This window comes from Pleurodeles waltl, chromosome 10, assembly GCF_031143425.1.
Source record: "Pleurodeles waltl isolate 20211129_DDA chromosome 10, aPleWal1.hap1.20221129, whole genome shotgun sequence".
Lineage (NCBI taxonomy): Eukaryota > Metazoa > Chordata > Amphibia > Caudata > Salamandridae > Pleurodeles > Pleurodeles waltl.
Genome location: NC_090449.1, coordinates 796,201,953 through 796,216,783, shown reverse-complemented (window position 1 = coordinate 796,216,783; position 14,831 = coordinate 796,201,953). Strand labels below are relative to the sequence as shown.

Here is a 14,831-nt window from a genome sequence, read left to right as displayed (position 1 = left end):
TATACAGGGATCGCAAGCTCGGAAGTATTATACATTTGAAAATGCAGCTCTGGCTGATGAATGAAAGAGGTGGTTTGTGATACCACTTCTGAGTGAAGGGAAGTTAGTAGTGAGGGTTGTGAAGGTTGACAGAAGACATGATGGGTATTGCAGGTAGTTGGACTCTTGCCCGTCTATCAGTGGGTGTTGGGCACCTATCAATCAGACTGGATTTGTAAAGCACAGCTAATTACTCGTGAGGGTATTGAGGCGCTGCGGGTGCTGCCGCATGGTGGCTCAGTTGAAAAGCCATGTCTTGCATCCTTTTCTGAATTCCAATAGAGAGGATGAGGTCTCTAGGTGAAGAAAGAGGTCATTCCAGGACTTCGCAGCGAGGTAGGAGAAGGAATGTCTCCTGTGTTGCTGCTGTGAATGTGGGGGTTGTAGGCAAGTTAGAGGGAGGAGGAGCACATGTGTCTGGAGGAAAGGTGGAAGTTCAGTTGGTGGTTGATGTAAGCAGGTCCCTGGTTGTGGAGGGCTTTGAAGGTCTGGAGGATCAACATCTTGAACTGTTAACTCTCCTGATAGAAAGCCAGTGGAACTTCTTGAGGTGGGGGTGAGGTGGGCCCGTTTAGGGAGATCTTGGATGAGTCTGGCTGTTGAGATCTGAATAGTTTGCAATCTCTGGAGGAGGTGTGAGGTGATACTTTCATAAAGTGCTTTGCCATAGTCCAGTTGGCTGATGACATGGATTCGTGTCATGGTCCATCTGGTGTTGGTGTGGAACCACTTGAAGATCTTGTGTAGCGTGCAAAGGGTGAGGAAGCTAGCAGATATAAGACTGAATTGATTTGTCTTTTCATGGTCAGCTTGCTGTCCAGGATGATGCCAAGGTTGCAAGCATGGTATGTTGGAGTGGGTGAGGGTCCTAGGACGGGGGGGTCACCAGGTGTCGTTTCATGGGGAGGTGTTGTCCATGTTAAATAATCAGCAGTTTTTCTGAAAACATTGCATGACGCTAGACATCAAACACAATGTAAATGCCTCTTTATTACTCATGTTCCTTCTGAACTCCTGCAAGGATATCTTGGAAGTATTGCAGCACTTTTTCTATCCCTACTTCTAGACCTCCTGCTTTTAGACCACCACCTATGGCAATACACCTGGCCAATTGATCTGGTCTACGTCCCTTTTGTGACCTTGAAGAACAGCACGTGCAGCCAAGCTTTATGAAAGTGAACAGCAAGTCCGGCCAAACTTTATGAAAGTGGCAGAGGGTTCAATAAGAATTATCCAATCAATGCGCCCGGTCGCGCTGTTTAAAGGGCAGTCTTACTGAAAAGTAAACTTGCAGCATTATTTATTGAAGCGCCGGGAAAGGCCGGCTCGCCAGACATTCGATCGGTGCAGGTAATATCACTTACGGACGCGGCCTGAATCATCTCGTGCGCAGGGAAGTGAAGGGAGATGCCACGAGACGCTCGCCGAACCATGTGCAATTATTTAGCAGATTCTCGGAGGACATCTACGCCTGCGAAAGGCGAGACTGGGAAAACGCTAGTTACTGTTTTTGCTCGATACTCCAATGAGCTTCACAAAATCCTCAGTCGACACCCGAGTCTCGCTCTGTTTAAATGCTCGGAGTCTCCATCACTCTACGATTCTATTTACACATAATACACACATGAAGGTGCTTCTGTTTATACAACGAGGCAATGTGTTTGCAACAAGGCCCGCGTTTGTAGATAGTATCGTACGAGGCCTTGTGGAAATCAGTCACAGCGTCTTATGAAGGGAATGGAATTCAAGGCGAACGGCGTTGGGACTTCAAATCACAGCGCCTTGTTCACCGCTACGAAGGAGGCTTGTCAGAGGTACGAAAAAACAAATCAGCGCCGAGAAGCAGTGAAGTGGCAGAGCGATGTAGGGCCGAGCAACAGGGTGAAGGAGCGTGAGAGGAAAAATAGAGAGAAAGAATGGACCGCAAGGCGCCGCGCAAAACTGGAAAGCGAAACAGCCAGTCAGTGCCACGGCCTCGTAGTCCCTCATGAAACGAGAATAGCTGCCAGTTCTGTGATGTGCCAACCAAATCTGGCATTTTCTGGACACATACAGCGATGTATTGGTTCCAAGTAAGCAATGTAAACCAGGGCACAAACAGAAATACATGTGTGAATTTCCAGTGTCCTGAATTAATTTTATTTCTGATTCTCTGTCCAGTCCTTTGCACATAGTAACTCCTCTCTTCCTAAGGAAAAAAAAAAAAAAACACTGGCCCCTCTTCATCGAGGTTCCATCTCCGTTGAACAGAAGACGATTACTGACCAGGAAACGTAGCTGCTATACCCTGTTTGTGGGCTGACTGTCCTGGTTTTCGCATGTTCGATAAGAGACAGCAGCGCCCAGACATTTTCTAGCAGTGACAAAACATGCATTTGTATATAAATTAGTTATATTGGTAGAAATAAAATAACTTTAGCATTTGATGATAATAATGAGACTGAAAACACAAAATACCTTCTTATGAAGTTCTGTGCTACAAACGGTCCCCGACAGCGGTATTCATGGTAGGAAAGATAGTTAGAGTGACAACACATATAGCTATTGCACCAAGTAAGCAAACAGTGGTTCATTGACTCCTTAAAGCCAGCCAAATAAAAATTCTTATCCTAAGCCTGGGCAAACATCATATGGTAAGCTACAAGTGCAAACAACTAATCAGTAATAGACCACCACCTTCTTACCATCGTCCGACGGATAACCTCTGGCAAAAGTTGTTTTACTCAACTCCCAAATCCACTTTTCTGTATTCTTGAAAACTGCAGATGAATGATTCTTGAGAAAGTGAACCCTTCTGCTTTCCAAGATTTCACTCCACCAGATCCGTGGTTTTCCCACAGTGGTAATAAGGCTCTGCTGTTCTACGCTATCCAACAAGAAAAGGACCGACGGGCTAGGGGCGCTCCCAGACGGTGCTCCCTGCCTCGCGCTTCCCTTCGCACCTCCCTCCCGCTCTTTATCTAACAGGTCCTTTTAGTAATGAGACTACATTTTCCAGTGGGCATCAACTCACACAGGTTGAATTTACTGACGTGGAAAAAGTGGCTACAAACCTGCTGGACTGTCTGGCCTACAACAGAATGAACGTTGTTGTACGTGTTGAAAGACTCCTAGCAAGCAGTTACTAGCTTGGGGCTTAATCTTTGACAGCATAGGCACCCGGCCCAGTGCGAAGACATCCACTTAAAGGGCAGCAGGCTTTGCATTTTACAGTATAAGTTTATTCCTTTATACAAGTATACATTTGGACTCGTGGTTTGTAATTGTCACCAGAACACCTGGACGGCATCCACTATATATGTGTCATGTGTTTTTTATATTACATACTCTTTTCAAACAGGATAATGTTTATTGAAAATAGTAAGACAGAATATGGTAGAGTTATGCAGACTTCACTTGGCCTCTATTGGTTGAAATCTGTATTTCACATGAATGATTGATGCAAATTATAGCAAATAATTCACGTATGGCATCATTCTGGTGAAATACAGGCCTTCAAACCACTGTTGTTCATGCAATAACAGAAGACCAACATACAATGTGTGTAGTTTTGAACATGTGCACACACACACACATGCGTTATGCAACTACTTTCTAGCAGCTACATTATTAAAATTACTTTACACGTTTTATAGCAATTTAACTAAGTTCCCACTAACTCGTGGTATACATATAAAATAGAAGTATTATTTGGAGATGTAATATACCACCATTTGGTTCATTTTTGAGAACCGAACTTTAAATCACTCATGTGTCATGTCATCAGAAGCCAGTTGCAGAAGCCTTTCTCTCATTAACCTGGTCAAGATAATGGAGTGTTAAACTCCTTCTCCAAGCACGCTGGGACTCCATAGCCAAGGTTTCACATAAAATCTTATATCCAAAGCCTCTCTAAGAGGTCTATAACTCAGGGCCTCTCAAAAGGAGACTAGAAAAGTATTATTGCCTGCATTTTTGCGGATATATAATACACAAGAGCAGTGGTACATAGCCACCTATTGATATAGAAAATCGCAAGTTGAGATGGGAAAATGTAGGCTACAATTGTTTGGGAGAACTTCTACGTTTAACTTTGATTTGCTCGACAAAGCAAACCTTGACATGAGTGAGAGTTGCTTTGTGAGAGCTTTGTGTCCCCCAGACTGGAGGGGAGTTGCCCCTGGAGGTGCACCCATTATCGGTTCTGTACCCACTCCGCTAATGAGCATTCATCCAAAGGCCCCCCTAATCCCCTGATGGGGGGGTTTCAATAAAACTGCTAATCACATATTAATAATCACTCATAATTAATGACTGTTGTCTCTGCTGCTATACCACGTCATCTAAAACCGCACAAAAAGGGAATCTTACAGCTTTTCTGACAACAACTAGGTTACCATTAACTTTCTTAATTTAACAGGAGATGCTGTGCTACAAAATGACTAGTGATTCCATTTTTCTGTATTTCTGTGGTTGTTTCTTTTTCTGCATGGGACTAAATTATGGCATAACAGAATATACTAATTTATGTATTTATTTTATTTAAATAGCGCCTTTGGGCATCGTAGTCCTTTGTTGTGCAGACAATATTCGTTTTCAGTGGCTAGCAAAGGTAACTAACAATGTACCAAGTGAAAATCTGGGAAGATTAAAATATACCGCTTAATATGTTAAATTTGGGTTTTTGGTTAAATAATTGATTATATCTGTATCATGGGTGACAGAAGAGGTCGAATGTATCAAAACAGTGGCTGCTATAGAAGTGATTACATTTTCTTCACGACATTTTAGTACACTAAATTAATTGTTGAACAACAATTTAAGTGTATTTGCAAAATGGTATCCATTAGTAGTACAATAAAATAATTATATCCGTGCAATATGAGAGACACACTGCTCAATGTAAAGAAGTGTCATGCAAACAACAATTGTGCTTAGAACAGTCTTAAAGAGTTAAATAGTTATCACCAAGAGAGTATGCAAGCACTATGGTTTCAACCATAACAAACAACAAGGCGATGGAAGGAATGCCTGATTTATCCCAGCCACTAACGATCCGTCAGGCCACATTCCAGACCATTGTTTTTCAACCAATATGTCCCTCTTGAGAGAGACCGGGCATATGCAAATCAGTCTTGGTCCTGCTCCAGTAGGCACAGTTCAGCCGGAATTGCTAGGCCACGCCCACTCCAAATAAGAACATAAGCAACCCCAAGCAGGTTTGTTTTTCAAGCATGACATGGCGACGCGAGGGTGAGCTGACTTTTATTGCGCATCTGTTCGCACTCCCACTTAATTAAATCAGCAAACCGACTTAAAGCAAAGTCCCAAAATAATCAGTTCTAATTTTCTACTTAGATAGGCCTCAGTCACTGGCATGATCTTTCCTCTTTTTAGATATATCTCTTTTGGATGTTCTGAATTTATTATCTGGTCCTGATGATTGCCCTTAGAGTAATATGAATAAAACGAAACGTCAAGTATATGCAAGAGGCACATATGTATTTATTTACTGACAATAATATCAATTGAGACTTTGACTAACCCCTAGAAACCCGACAAGCAACCTGCTTACTCTTGCAGAGATAACCATTTAACTATTTAAAACAGTTCTATCCATAATCCACCTTTTTCACAGAGTACTGCATCCATCACATTGCACTGATGCTGTTACTTTATTGTGCTAGTAAACTCTGCATATTGAATGCAAGTCATAAAATCTGCTTGTGCTCTGTGTTCCCACATACAACTAAGTTGCTGATCAACGCTTATACCTGTATACTGAAAGGGTGTCATTGGTACAAAATGCAATCACTTATTGAGAAGGAGCTAATGCTTTGATATGGAAAAATTCCTTAAAATGATTTTTAAAATGTCATAAATTTCACCAGGGTCATAATCATTTCACCCAGGCTTAGCTCGTATTTGTTAAATAGTTCAGTTTTGAGAAAGTTCAATAAAACTGTATATGGTTCAGTTAAACTCTTAATAATAGGTTTATCCATCACTTGCTTAGTTTTACTATGAATGTAAAAAAAACAATTGTCAGAGTTTGTGCAGTATCCTTAGGCCACATGAGATCCCATTAAACCTTTTCTATCCACCAATAATAAGACAGGCATGATTCATGTAGCACAGACTTTGAAACCTCTGAGCTCAGCCGACCCTTTGACACAATCACACATGTAAAGCACTGTACAATGCACACAACACATTTCTCCATGCAACATCATCAGATTCAAAATAAACGCCGAAGGAATTAACTATACTGCACGAGAATTATCCGGTGTGAGACCACCACACCAGTCAGCATGTCGGGTCTACTTTTGTACCACTCAGGAGTAGGGTGAGAAGAAAGGTTCACATACACAATTGGCCTTTCTGTCACTATTAAGTGAATCTCTCACCATTTCCGCATTTTGTAGAAAAGTAAAAGTCAACTGCTTTCAGGTGCAATGTCAATGATAAATACGAGGAGCCTGTTCCACAAATAAGGGAGTAGGTGTAAGAGGATTGTGCCAGTAAAGTAAAATTGTCTTTAAGTTGCTATTTTTTCCTTGCACATGAATATAAACAACAAAAATGGAAGATGTCCTTGCATAAGCATCACCCATTGCCAGTGGATTTTCCACTGGCAGAAATTCTGCAAGTTTTGCGTTACACTTAAAATGTTAATTAACCCTATTTTTTGTTTGCTTTCCACATTCAAAATACATGCTTGAAATCTGTGGATCCCTCTCCCTGAAAATATGGGCGTTCGGTTAACTTTCGCACACAGGGTTTGCACACTCCATCATATGTTATCCACTAAAGGTAGGAACAAAAAATGGAGGTGAAAAGCAATTAGGATCGCTTTTGTAAAACAAAAAAGTTGCGACTTTGTGGATTTTTAAAACGTTCCAGACTACAGACATCCCCCTGGAAACACCCATATTTGCCATACTTAACCTTTCAGGTACGACTGCAGAACTTCTCTAGGTTGTGAGACTCAGGGTTGGAAAATTCTTCAAATCCTGATTCAATCATCAGAATTTGGGAATTGCGACTGAACATCCAACTTTTCAGATGTGAGTGTAGTTTACGAATATGATAACAATTTACAAATAGATCCCAGATGTGGTGACCACATGCTGGTTAGCATAACATCTGTAAAGACGAAGTCATATGTGACCCTTAGGTAATGTGTCATGTATGCTTTTTTCAAAATCAACTGAGAAACACAATTTCAGTTGTGTTCTACAGCAACACGTAGCCATTTAAAAGGAGAAAATGTGTGCTACAAAAATGTTGCGAACATTACATAAAAGTGAACTAGGGTATTTGGAAAACATACTTGTTACAGAATCTGGGTAACCCCACCCATCCTGCCTAGTTTTATGTTTCCACATAATTTTGGTATGCAGTCATATATATCCTCAGACTTTCCCCTCTCTCACTTGCCCGGTGTCCGACACTTTTCTGAATGTATATATTCTTTGATCTCCACCAGTGACGGTGAGAGATATGTACATTTCCTCAGAAAATTGTGCCTCATTTGCCTATCAGCCCATATTATCACTGCTTGATTTCTAATTCGGATAGTACTCTGCCTTTAACAAGTGCACACACTTGTACTGTGGTTCTTATATTTCTGAAGCTGGAGGTCTCTAGCTTACCTTCCCTCTGAATACTGTCCTCCTGTGAGTATATATCACTCTGAATAAGACCAGCCATCTACGATTTGATATCCTGTTTCCATACCGGAGTTGTCAGGTGAGGGTTGAAGCCAAGGCTAAGCAGTATGTAAACAATTCTACTTCAGACTAACTGCATCCCATGTGGATATCTTGAGACCTGGTTTGAACTAGACCCTCGTGGGCCAACGTTTACCGCTCCTTCTCTTCACTGTCTCTAGTATTCCTCTAAGGGGTTAATAAAGTTATTTGCAAGGATACCTTACAGAGGAGCTTTACTGTAGTAACACAATCTCCTTTTGCCCACTGGTAAGACTTTCCTTATGACGATCAACATTCATCTAGCTCCCAGTGACCTTGTTCTTTTGTTTAACCACTTTAAGGTCAAAGGATATCATATTCTCTCTCAGCCCTTTTAAGTTTGGTGCCCTCCAAGTATCATAGTGTTGCTTCCAATCATTTATTACCTCTAGATGCAGCACTTAGTACTTAGCCGCAGTCAGCATTACTTGTTATATGCTTAACTACTTTTTTCAGGCTGCCTGGCTGTCTAGACCTACTACTATGTCGCTTGTGATAGCCATGGGGGGACTAGATAGGTTTTCTACTTTGACTGAACCCGATTTGAAAACAGTATATGATCCTTGTCACCAGGGACTCTGGAACTATGGAGCAGTGTGCGGTCGAATTAAGCAGCATAAATGAATCATAGAGCAATAAACCCCAAACTGGGCAGCACATTATATGATTATAGACAAATAAAGCTGCACATTTTGGCATTATTTAGCTGGTTTTATATTTAATACATATAGTTATTCCTACAAAAGGGATCCGGCTGGTACTACAATGATGTCACGTGAAAGAGATATCTCGAGAAAGACAAGTGTTCACATTTTGGGGATGATACTGAAAATCTTATTCACAAAAAATATTTTTGTATTGCATTGAAGCACAGGAAATCCATTTATTAACATCGCCTAGTCTGTCTCTCAGTGTGCAATGATATGTACAACTTTGAGCTATTTTGCACTCCGTAGACAACAAGCCTGCCTGTACTCACTTTATTGTGATAAAACGCAGGGCTTTTTAATTTTGGGCATCCCAGCGATTTTTTTTCAAACTTCTGTTCCGGAACTCAGTGTCGATTATATTCCATGCTCACATTATATGGATTATGGAATAATTATTCTACCGAGAAACGCCTCGATGAAACAGTACTGTACGTTGCATATTTATTCTCTGGAAGTTGTGTTAACAGAAAATAATTATTTTCACCTGGTTTTAATTACATTAAAATATGACGTGTTTTGAGTCCTGTTGTTGGCACAACCACTGCTCACAGCCTATCTTTTAAGGCGCATCATCTGAGCAAAATCCTCATCTTGTTAATGCTCAAATGCATCTATCAAAATGTGCAGAGTGGTCTGTCAACTTTTGCAAAGTGTAAAGAGCTATGCTACATTCAAAGCATTTTAGGTAACTTTTATTCCATTCGACCTAAAACGTATTTTCAGTCTAAATCTGCACAGTTTGCAGAAGACAGTGTATTATGTGGCAAATGTGACAAATCCTCACTTATGTGGAGATGCCATTGCCACAGAAGTGCATAATTCTAGTGGCCCTAATTATTATTCATCTAGTGCTGATCCTACGTGCATTCCTGTCTCCCATTCTAAAGCTATTTAACTTTGTTCCAAGTTCTCTGTGTAGGCCAATTCTGGAGGCTCTTACAACGACTAAGTAGTTTCCAATTATACCTCTGTCTTGAGATATTCTAGACTAAATATCGAAGTTATGAATATTGTGATACAAGAAAATCGTGGACAAAATATCGAAGGGCAAAATATCGAAAAGTAAGTGCATATGGAGGAAGTATAGATTTGCTATTCTTAGGTTCACATCTATGTATCTTAGATATGTATATCATTAAGATACATATATGTGGATTTAGGTATTGAAAATCTCTACTTACTAACCCATTCGATATTTTGTTTCATTATTTCGTCCTCTACATTCTTATACCACGATATTCCACCTTCAATATTCAGGGGGCACTCCCTTGTATACTGTAATCAACAGGTTTCAAGACGTTTAGTTTATCTTTCTCTAAAAACTGTGCTCCCTGTTCTCCCTATTCCGGATGGTAGGGTGTTGGATGCCAAAGCCTCAACCCCCCACTCTCAGTTTTATAGAGTGAGTCGACGCTTGCGTTTCTCCACGACGTGCTCTGTCTCAACCAAGTTAAAGAACAGTGCTTCCAAGTGGTGCTGGGTAGGAAAGCTGATTACGCCCCTACGGGCTACTGTACTACGCCGTTAACATATCACACTTTAAATGGAATGCATATTGTAAAATAGAATTGCTCGACAAGCTGCAACCTCCTGGGCCAATTGGTCTGCTCCTGTACCTACTACAGCCCGTTCCAAAGATGGTGACAGATGGTTTTACCTCAGCTTTTTCAGATCCCGCGTTTTCCATCAAGTCTTGCTGAGCTGCAGAGTGGGGCATTGATGCCCCTAAGAAGAGGCTTCGCTCCTGTGGCCTGGGGGTGCTCCCCTCAGGGAAGCCCCATTGAGACTGAGGCCTATGAATTTCTGTGAGATGTGGAGTCTCCAGAAGCTCTTGCCACTTTCTACAGGGAGCAACAATAATTTTTCGCTTCGGCACGGTACTGAAAGCGTCCTTTCCCCCCGTGTTTGAAATGGAAAAATAGAAGTGCAGGTACTCTGTGTCAGAGTACCTGCTTACTTCTGAGAAGCGCCGGTACTTTCCAATTAAAAGTATTACGTTTATCTTGAGAAGTGCAGGTACTCTCCCTCTCAAAATAAAAAAGTGCCGGTACTCAGTACCGAACAGTACCGGCTCATCTAAAGCAGTGCTTTCCCCACAGAGTGTCCTGTGAATAAAGGAACACTTGCATCTTCAATGCAAAGTACCACAGGGGCACCCGCCGCGTTTACTTTTAACAAAAAGCATTAATGAGAGTTGGAAGGGGGCAGTGATCTCAGGTCAGGACACTGCTATAATGCGCTGTACGAAAACGGCCACTTTCTGAAACGCCGGACACGCGCCGGATAGGGAGGAATCCGGGACACTGGCTTCGTCATTGGCGACAAGGGCCATGGGCAGCGCCTGGCAGGCAAAGATTGGACGATTGCACGTTTAACAAACCCACACTACGCTACAATTCTAAAAGAAGTTTAACAGAAGTTGCATTTCTCAGCTGAATGAGGGCACATCTGCAAACTGACCAAAACGGGCTGTGCGCGTGCTCGGCGCTGCGCAGGTAACGCTGCACAGGTATACTATCGGTGTAATACTAGAGAAGTACTGCTCGTGCTATGAGTCGAAGAACTAGTAGACGTCGGCTTTATTTGATGAAATACCTCCCTATTTTGTCGGCTTCCATTTAGTGACGGAAGCGCGTCACCGTGACCTTATCCGTTCCTGCACATCCTTTTCTAGTTACAACCCTCACAGCTGTATGTTGTAGAAAAGTCAAAGCCCTCATCTGTGTTTAGTCCATCAAAATCACAATTGACACAGCTCCGCATGCAATTAAGGACACAGCTCCTGCCATTGCATATCCCGGTAAAAAACAACCCTCTCACCATTGTCTATGCTGGGAAAGCCACCGTTTCCATTGCTCGGCGTCTCATTAGGTTACATCTCCTATGTATGCGTATGACATTATATCAACAGCTTTCGTAACTGCCCACCAGGTCCAGATTGTTATGTTACCTTTCATGTTAACTTGCATAAAGTGCTTCATACTGCACACTTGACTTTCTAAGAGCTGTAAGACGTGTTGGTAATACCCAATTCAGCGGTACTCAATAAATGGCAGGTCCCACTGCTCATTACACATTAAAAGCCACATGTGATCTACGCGGGTCCCGTTAAAGTCACAGCACTCGTCGTTATGTAATAATATTAAACTACCAGTTGCATAATTGCATACCACTTTACAGCTCTTATCACTACGTCATGCTAAATAAAATCACAGGCTCCACAGCTCTGTAACATATTAACACCACAGATCCGATCACTATATGCAGTATGAAAGACCATGCTCCCATCACTGTATATTGTATGAAAGACACAGCTCTCATCACTGTATTTGGTAGGAAAGACACAGCTCTTATCACTGTATATAGCATGAAGGACACAGCTCTCATCGCTGTATATAGCATGAAAGACACAGCTCTCACCACTGTATTTAGTATGAAAGGTACACCTTTCATCACTGTATATAGTGTGAAAGACAGCTCTCGTCGCTGTATATAGTATGAAAGGCACATTTTTAATCACTATATAGCGTGAAAGACAGCTCTCATCACTGTATATAGTATGAAAGGCACAGCTTTCATCACTGTATAAAGCATGAAAGACAGCTTTCATCACTGTATATAATATGAAAGACACCGCTCTCATCACTGTACATTAAATATCAAATGTGTGTCAGCTGTTACCTGTTCGAATACAGACGATGTCGCGTCTCGCCCCCAGGTCACCGATAGCCGACGAACACTGACCGGCTCCTCGCGCAGCTGATGATAAAATATCCCGCGCGCACTTTCAGAACTTGTAAAACTTCGAGTCGTAGAGGCGGAGATGCGCTGGGCTGAGCGCGTGGCTGGGAAGCACTGTCACAGCTCCGAGCTGGAGGGAGGACACACCCCCTGAGGTCGCCGAGGCACCTGTGCAGCCCAGAGGAGAGCTACCCTGCTGATGTGCATTTCATCAGGAGACACCTCCGGCGGGGACTAGGCGGGGAGAGGCGCTTCTAGGTTCCTCCTCAGAGGCAGCAGATTCCCCCGGCGTCTGACATTCCGGTCCAAATCGCTGCAACAACTCCAGAGTAGAACCCGAGGCTATAGGCGAGGCATGTTCCTGTGTGAGGAAGAGTTCATACGGTCATCACCTTCTCCCAGGTGCGGAAATGCCCCTTTAACCAGGTTCTGGACCTATGCATGGAAGAACTGCCCCTGTATGATGCTCTTGTCCCATATGCAGAACTGCCCCCCGTGAACCAGCCGTGCTCCTCCGCACAGAACGGACATGCCACTATATACAGGACTTCCCCTATATGTTGCCCCTTTCCACAGACTTGACTTAAGAAGCTTGACCTGCCCCTACAGGCTCTAGCTGCCTCTCTATACTGAGCGACCCCTATATGCTAGACGTGACTGTGCACATATAAGATGGACCTCTCCGAGTACAGAACTGTCCCATCAGCAGGACCTCTCGCTGTCCATGCAGCCCCTGCCCAGCTCCGATGCTGCCTCGGCTAAGGAGTCCTCCGCAGCGGCAAGTGCACAGGCGGTCCGCACACAACAGTCACGAGCGCTGTCCAGGCGGCGGCAGCAAGCACTGTATTTTTAGGAACTTACCAAACAAGTGTAGGGAAGGAAGAGCGAAGCCCGGTGCGGAGGAACCACGTTGGACTGAGAGCAGATTACAATACATTCTATTTAGAGACCATTACATCACCCCATGGTGACGTCACGTGGGATTCCTGAACTTCTAAATCATTGCGGTCCCAGCGTGAGGGGGCGTGGGCGATGGGCGGTCCCTGAGGGGGCGGGGCGCGCCCCGCCAGTCTCACGCCACGCCCCTCACAGTGCTGCAAACTAGGGACGACTCTGTGAGTTAACCCAACTAGAAGCACCGGGGGACGGCTTGAGGGAGGGACACAGCGCCCGCCCAGAGGAAGCAACAAGCAGCGGCTTGTGTTCACGGCTCGGCAGTGCTGCTGACACAGGCCGAACCAAGTATTGTGTGTGAGGGAGTCTTTCCCGGACCTCCTCCTCCACTCTAATCCAGCGCCATGGCGAGCGAGAATTGCTCCTCTGTGGTCTCGAAGGCGGCTAAAGCGAAACTCTCCAAGGTTTCAGGATCTGATAAAACACCGAGTTACCAAAAGTAGACTTTAGTTTGTCACCATTGCTCTGCAAAATGAATAAAATATGTGTAAAAGGAGTTTTTGATCACAGGTGTTGTTGGCAGACCGATTATTGTTGACACATTTTACGTCTTTTCTGTCTTGTCTCTAACTTTTCTAATCTGGTCACACGGGTAGATGAAGAGCTAGCTGTTGGACTTGTGATACCGAGCAAGAAACCACCAAAATATGGCCAATAACATTATTTCCCCACTCAAAGTAAATATACCAGTACTAGTAAATCCAGAGGAGGCCGGGGTGCTGGAGTTAACAGGAATTACAGGTGGAACAGTGTGGTTTTCTTGAGGACTGTGGAATTACGTCATTCTTCGTCTAATTTCTCAAGTTATTTCTTATTTTCCTTCAGATTTTCTCCCGGAGATTTTGCATGGTTTTAGCAGCCAGAGTCTTTCGGTGAAATTTACTGTGCCCACTGAGTTGCCATTGACCTTCTAAAGGAACGACTCCTGCCGACACTTTGGGGCAGGTATATTCACACACTGATTCAGAGACGGAGTGACACTTAACATGGTTACAGAAAGCATACATGCCAATAGACCCGGTTCAGGCGGGAGACTCACGATTTTTTAAACCAAAAATGGCATTATTTTAGTTGGCCCCGGCCTGAAAATACCTCTGCTTCAATAGAAGTTAATGGGGGAAATACCTTCAGTGGATTATATTTTTTAAATCTCCCGCTTTCCTCTTATAAAATGTTGGCATATATGAGAGGGGCACATACACTGAATAGGTAATGGGAGTCATATCTTGACTAGGAGACGGAAGGCATGCAGCACCAACACATGGTCAGGGAGCCACATTGATAAACAAGCATTTACAATGCAACAGGTCTGGCGTTTGCTCATGTTAGAGCTGATCGCGTTGTAAACTCCTAACCCGACTTTTCACCTATCGGGCAAAAGTGCATTTATGTACATAACCCGAAAAAGTGAAATTAACTATGTAAAGCGCTGGACTTTTGCCAAGCGATCGTGCTAGTAAATTAGAGAAAAAGAAGTCCACAAGCCCGATGGAAAACAGCGAGTCTCGCATGTTTTCTGTACTTGGTCGCTGCGCTGGAGGAGGGCTAGCTACCGGAAAAGGCATGACGTATGCGTGCCTTCGACTAATGAAAGCAAGCAGATTTTATTAGACAAGCCCACGAACCAATAAAAACCACTGACGTGAAGTTGACA

The 14,831-nt window shown here is 43.2% G+C and overlaps 1 protein-coding gene across 1 annotated transcript in view; it reads right to left on the bottom strand.

Annotated features, from left to right (window-relative positions):
* Positions 1-12,319, bottom strand: part of CREB5 (cAMP responsive element binding protein 5) — a 973,618-nt gene extending 961,299 nt beyond the window's left edge. Inside the window, exon 1 of the mRNA XM_069211454.1 lies at positions 12,164-12,319. The gene's annotated coding sequence lies outside the window, so the exon portion shown is untranslated. The remainder of the gene's footprint in view (positions 1-12,163) is intronic.
* Between the last annotated feature and the right edge of the window lie 2,512 nt (positions 12,320-14,831).